General features: G+C 40.4%; 1 long non-coding RNA gene across 1 annotated transcript; it reads right to left on the bottom strand.

The window, feature by feature from the left end:
• Window positions 1-226: 226 nt before the first annotated feature.
• On the bottom strand, window positions 227-6,715 carry LOC123283479 (uncharacterized). Its single transcript, XR_006524147.2, has 4 exons — window positions 6,518-6,715; window positions 5,383-5,530; window positions 1,856-1,964; window positions 227-662 (listed from the first exon to the last, which is right to left on the bottom strand). It is a non-coding gene; the product is annotated as an uncharacterized lncRNA (long non-coding RNA).
• Between the last annotated feature and the right edge of the window lie 254 nt (window positions 6,716-6,969).

Raw genomic sequence — 6,969 nt, 5'->3', positions numbered from 1 at the left:
GATTGGCACAGATGTTAACTCAGGTACAATCTTCCTCAAGCAAAAAGAGGAAGATTGGTAACAGATGTTAGCTCAGGGCCAATCTTCCTCACCAAAAAGAAAAGCAGACAGATTGTAAGATCTTTGTTTCATTTCTGATTTGGATGGTGTTTACATGGATATGTTCATTCTGTGAACATTTATATAGCTATCCTTTTATGATTATGCTCTTTCCTGAATGCATCATATATTTCATATATATTTATAAAAATGTATATTAAATACATAATTTGTAGGTCAAAGAAACTAGAAATGTTTTAGAAATAAATCACAATGAAGCACTGTATATCAAAACTTTTGGGATGTAGATAAAGTAGTATTTATAGAAAAGAAAATTATGACTTTGCTTTATTAATAAAGAAAAAAATCAATGAGCTAAGAAATTAGATAAAAAATTAGACAAAACAGAGTAAATTCAAAGAACATAGAAGGAAGGAGATCATAAGATTAGTAAAAACATGCCTGAGAAATTGCAACTATTAATACTTTTGTAGTGCTCATTTGTCCTTGCCTTCGTGGAGAGCTCATCTTTGCAGGTACGACAGACCCCTGAGCATTGACACAACTTTGGCCTTGAGGGCTGTTGTTGATCTAGGCAAACCTGGGCTTCAGTTTTGGTAGCGCTGTGAAGCGAGAGAAAAAGAAGTCATGGCCGAGAGCTCACCCTGAGACTGGGACTCCAGTAGGAAACCCTCTTCCATATCGAGCTGGTCCCGGAAGACCACACCCTCAGGGGAAGGTAGACCAGAAGTGAATCTGCTCCAATCCACCCCCAGGGCACTAAGTAAGGGCGGTGCCAGCACAGCTGGGCTTCAACTTGCCTCCCTAGTCCCTTCTCCTTAAACTCGGGCCTAATAGTTCTTTATGATCTTGTCATTTCCATAAGACTTTTACTCGATTTTAAAATATAGTTTAGGAAAAAAAATCTCTGTATATACTTGAGATAGCATTTACATATATTTATGCCAAGGAAAGGCTTGAGTTATCTAGCCCAACATTATCAGAAACCAAACCACGATAAATGATAAAAGTATAGAAATTATCTGGGAGTTACACACACCAACTTAAGGTTAAAGGTTCCCTTTGGGGTGGAAGGTGGAAAAAGAGATCAAGATGGGCCTTTAGCTTTATTTGTAATGATTTGTATCTTTAAAAGAAAATAAAAGATCTGAAGCAAATTGGTGGAATATTAACATCTGTTAAACCCTGGTAGTAGGTGGCAGCAGACATTGGTGGGTTGCTTACCCAATGTCCATTCTCTTTTTTCTGTCTCGTTAATAGAACCCTGATTTTTATGAGGTTGGTAATGTCACCTTCCCAAAGTCTCTTGTAGCCTGGAATGGCCATAGGATACAGTTCTGGCCAAAGAGAGGTAGGCAAAAGTCCCAGGGAAGGGCTTCCTGAGGCAATAAAACAAAAACAACAAGGTTCTGTGTTTGGAGAAGACCCTTTTCTGTCTTCTTTCTGCCTGGAAAAGAAAAGAAGCCATCTTCAGATCATGAGGATGGAAGCCACCTAAGTTGGTGCTGAGGGTAGAGAAGAAGAAAGAGGGAAGCCTGGCCTCGCGGGCGTCTCTAAGATACCACATCAGCTTGGACCGCCAAACTCCAAACTTCTTGTCATGGCAGGAAAATAAACTTTTTAAAGCCCCTTTTTTCATTTTTTCTGTTACAATTTCCTGAACCTAGTCCTATGTAACGCTTTGGTATATGGATTCTATTATATTATTTTCTATATGTTGAAATGTCTCATAATTAAAATTATTTTAACATTTAAAGAGGTAACAGAAAAGATAGGAAAGTAGAAACAATTTTACCGAATGAATCCAGGCTCTCTACTCAGTTCAGGCTGGCTGAAGGGAAGCCATGGCTGTGTCGATGTCGTTCCGTCTGTTTCTGAGAAGTTTCTTGTGCAAAATCTGATTCCTATTTCAAGTTTGAAAAAGAAATCAGAGTGGAGTTGTGTTCAATCCTGCTGTGTCAGATAGTTCCTTTTATGGTTCTGACACCAGCAGGGGTGAAGATAGTCCGCTTGTCTGCTGAATACCACAGTCCCAGCTTGGGGAGTTAAGCAGGTTGGACTGATGTTCCCAACATCATCCACTGCAGTATTGCTTGGTGGCCTGTGACCCTCAATCATATTGTGTTATAAGGTGAATCACACTAAGGTGAATTGTTAGCCAACAACGAAAAGTAACTAGATAGTTCAGGTGGAAAGAGAATGTATGGGAAGGAAACTCACAGGACTGAAAAGGAGACTGAAGAAGCCAAGCAGGGAAGAGGCAGAAACAGACATCTTCAGAGATTTTAGTGGCAGGAACAGCTCAAACGCCTTGGCAGACCACGGATTAACTCAATGACTTCAATCATTTATCTCATCCTTGTGACACTCCAGTACAAATTCAAAGTCCCAAGTGTGTATGTGTGTATGAGAGAGAGAGACAGACAGAGAGAGAGTGAGACACTTGGTAGCTAAGCATAAGTGGTAGCCTTCTTGTCTGCCACCAGGGTTTGGACTTGCATCCGACAGACAGAGCCTTAAGGTTCCAAAGGGAAGAGCGTGCCAGTGATTGATTGCTCTGCACATATTCAGGAGAGCCGTCGCTCGGAAAGTAATTTGGGCCACTGCAAGGAAGGCACCTGGATGCCTCCTCGCTCGAACAATGACGGCCGTCTCCTGCCGAGGTCTATGTGCAGAAAGAAACTAGCATGTTTATCCAAGAGATTCCTGTAAACACTATTTTTCTACAGTAATGAATTATACAAATACTGCTGGGGGAGAATCCTATTTTTGTGAATTTTTTTAAAAGTATATTTCTAAATGTCCCTGTCAAATGAATCCAGGTGTTATTATCAACTGCAAAGGACACTGCTCAAAATATAGTCTTGTCAGACATTAAAATCATAAAAGAGCAACGTTTAAACTTATTTTTAAGAAGGCTTTGTAACTATGGCCATGTGAGTAACTGATAGCCTCAGTGAATGAGAGTAATTAACATTACAAAAACCCACAGATCATCCCAAGGTAAAGTGCTACCTTATCACATCACTTATTCAAACAAATAAAATATTTTAAATAAATATGTAGACAATGACACCCTAGGTACACGTTAGACTTACTTTTGAAAAAAGCCTTGAAAATCTCCGTAAATTACTTTCTCAAAGTATTAAATATTTTTTCATCACTTTGAAGGTTACTAGCTAAATGGTAATTTTGTTTTCCTTAGAACTTAGATCGACATTTCTATTTATTTTTAATCTGTCTTTTTGGTGTGCAATTAAAACCACTGAAGAACAAAGCAGAGCATATTTAAATATGAAGTTGGAAAAAAACGACTCTGGTTTGCGGCTAAGAATAATGCATGAACACACACACATTTATCTCCTCTTTCCCCAGAGACTACATTAAGATGAAGCTAGAAGAATAAAAAAGGACAAAGTCAACAACAGTGAAGAGAATCAGAAGGGGCTATAGATGGATGAGAGATTTCAACACACTGATGCAAGATGAAAAGTGGATACAGACTTTCATTCTGGGAGCATAGTGGGTTGAATATTCTGAAGGACCTTGTTGCTGAAAACGAAGTCCTTCACCAGTTACAACAAACATAATTTTAAATGCATTGCTGAGATCACAAGAAGGTAAGGGAAGGCCCTAAACGCCAAAAGTCAAAGAAAGAGGAATAGAGGAGGAGAGGAGGGAGAGAAAAAGGGAGGGGGAGAAGCAGAGAAAGATAAAAGATAACTGAGCCAGACCCAAAGGAGGGAGCAGTGACCGGTATAACGTAACTTCATCCTTCATGCCACGGATGTGTGGGTAAAACCACCAAGCTATGGAATTTTGTGTCATAAAATGAACAGGATATACAGGAAAGCTAGGATTAGGGAAAACACTCCAAATCTATACAGTTTCTTAAGAAATTTACTGAAATATAATAATAAAAGTAAATAAATACGTATATAAATGCTACTGCTGTTTTCACTTTCTAATAAATAAATACGTCAGTGATCACAGACAAACATACAAGTTTGCTTGCTGTGGTGAACTCTTGTAGCTTCTGAGTCGTGGAGAAGAGGTGGAAGGATGGACAACCTCATTCTTAGGCTGAAATGTGCCACCAGAGCTGGCGGGTTATAGCTCATTATCTGTTTTTCTTTCTTTTGCTCCCGCTTAAAATAGAAACCCTACCTTTGTTGTTTCCTAGTTTCCTTCTTTCATGAAGAAGATGTAAATGCAGCTCCAGATGCGGCCAGACACAGAGGTCACCCCGCTGCTCTGAGCAGCGCGGTCATTAGCTCCAATCCCTTGCAAACACTTCCCCACTCCAATTAGCACAGATGATACCTGGGGTCTGTCTATCCCTCCTCTCTTTCCTTATTTTCATACTGTTGTCTCTGATGGAATGCAACGTGGACTCCTTTGTTTCTGGGATATCACACGTTCACTCATTTCTCTTAAAATTGTAATTCCAATCTTCCCCTCAACAGTTTAAGGCTTTCTTTTTTCATTCACTACTTGGATTCATATAACCAGAAGGCTTACTTGTGTTTGGAATGCTGTCTTAAATATTTATATTAAAAAGAATGCATGAGCTTTGGGTACATACTTGTAGCTTGTATGAATAAATCAAGGAAAGAGAAAAAAGTTGAAGGATGTGTGTGCACTTGTGTCTGTGCATGCATGTGTGTGAGTGTGTGTGTCTGTTGTGTAGCCTTCTGTGAAACACTGTGTTCAGCAGACTGGCTTTCTTTTTTTAATCTGATGTTTGGCTCAAGCATAGTCAAAATGTGAAAAACTGTGGATAGGCTAGCACAATTTCTAGTTTTGGCGATTTTATTCCTTTGCTTATTTATCTTGAATATATAAATTTACCCATTACAATCAAAACAGAAGAGATTTTAATGACACAAAAGGCAAGACTGCTTCAGAGGCAAATGTTGGTGACAGCTCTGCAAGCTGGAGGCAGAGCCTAAAGAAACTGAGAGGTGAAAGGAGATGACACAGGTGCAAGAAGGGCCGGAGCAATAAGGTTTTCAAGTTAAAAAGTGGGGAGTCAGTAGATATTGTTATTTATGGAAGAAGAAATGAAGGCTTAACTATTTTGAGGTTGCAAAGGTGATGCAGAGAGAAGCCAAGATTATTGATAATATTACAAAATAAGGGTGTGTGGCAGAAGCGGGGTGAAGTAACGAACTAAGTCCTCATTTGTCATAGCAGGAAATTAAAGGATAATGCCAAAAATAGACAAAAAAAGAAAGTATCCTAAAACAGCAACTACTCGTTATTTCTCATATTTCTGTGGACTTGCTGGGCAGTTCCTCCGTTGGTTTCGCTGGGGCTCACCTGTGGGCTGCATTCCCCAGAGAGGTGGCTGGACTGGACAGACCAAGGTGGGCTTCCTTGCACATCTGGCTGTAATGCTCGCTGTCCACTGGGGTACTTCAGGTCTCCTCCATGTGGCCTCTCACTCTTCTGTAGCTAGCCTGGTTTCCTTAAACGACAGCCACAGGACAGCATTCCAAAAGTTCAAAAGCAGAAGCTACAAGGCCCATTAAGGCCTAGCCTGAGATTTTGCAAACTATCATTTCTGCCTTACGTACTGGACACAGGAAGTCCCAGGGCCAGCCCCAATTCAAGGGGTCGGGGAACAGATTCTGTCTCTTGATGGAGGGAGCTGCAAAGTCAGATTGCAAAGGAGTGAACATAACAGAATAGGAGAAATCTGTGGACCCATTTGCAATCTACTACCGTCTGCCCTCTGCCTACAATTATTTACATTTCTCTCTCATGCAGAGGAAACAAAAACAGAAAGGTCCAATTGACTGTCTCTGGGAAGTAGAACAGGGGGAAGAAAGAGTGGGGACAAGAGTTTTCATTCTAAGCTCTTCCAATATTATTTTTTTAAATACATCATGTTTTATAAAAATTAACATTCCTACTGTTATATAAGGTTCAATGCATATAAATCTCTTGCTCTGAACAGAAAAACTGGAAAGGTAGTTTCCCCGTGCTCATTTAATAAATGCTGAACCATATTTACTGAATATGGATTTTAAGAACTGTAAAATCATTAAACTACTTAGAACCAACATTCCTCAGTTTTGCCCTGCCGACCTCATGGGACTAATGATTCAATTTAAAAATGTGATCATATACGTGAAAAATGCTTCTTAAACTGTAAATGTTTTATAACTCACTATACATTATCCATTGCTACTGTTTCTATGTCATGCCCAGCACTGTATTAGGCTGTGTGGAGGCCACAAGAGGACCAGAAAATAAGGTTCCTGCCAGCAAGGAATTAATAGTCTAGGTGAGGAGACAAGATGACTTCCACAAACCAATTATAATACATTACGCTAAACTTTAAGGGCCCATGCAGGCAGGGACAATGACTCTGTTCATTGCAGCCTCATCAGGACCCCACACATAATAAGACCTTGATAAATACATGTTAATGGAGAGATGGATCAATTACCTGGCAGTCCGTAATTCAGAGCCTGGACACAGTTCCGATTGTGAGTGCTGGAGGCATCCAAGAAGCGGCGATCAGAGGAGCCGATTGTACTCAGGTAAGGCACTGAGGCTGGGCTTTCTTTCTTTCTTTCTTTTTTTTTTTTTTTGAGGAAGACTAGCTCTGAGCTAACATCTGCCAATCCTCCTCTTTTTTGGTGAGGAAGACTGGCCCTGAGCTAACATCCGTGCCCATCTTCCTCTACTTTATATGTGGGACACCTACCACATCAGCATGGCTTGCCAAGTTGTGCCATGTCCACACCCAGGATTTGAACCTGTGAACCTTGGGCCGCTGAAGTGGAATGTGCGCACTTAACGGCTGTGCCACCGGGCTGGCCCCTGGGCTTTATTTCTAATCAGGACACAACAAAGACATAGTACCACAAGAGGGAAGGTGAATATTTCAGCTCCGGA

Source organism: Equus asinus, chromosome 2 (genome assembly GCF_041296235.1).
Source record: "Equus asinus isolate D_3611 breed Donkey chromosome 2, EquAss-T2T_v2, whole genome shotgun sequence".
NCBI lineage: Eukaryota > Metazoa > Chordata > Mammalia > Perissodactyla > Equidae > Equus > Equus asinus.
The sequence above is the reverse complement of the archived record's forward strand: the minus strand, read 5'-3'. Positions and strand labels throughout refer to the sequence as shown.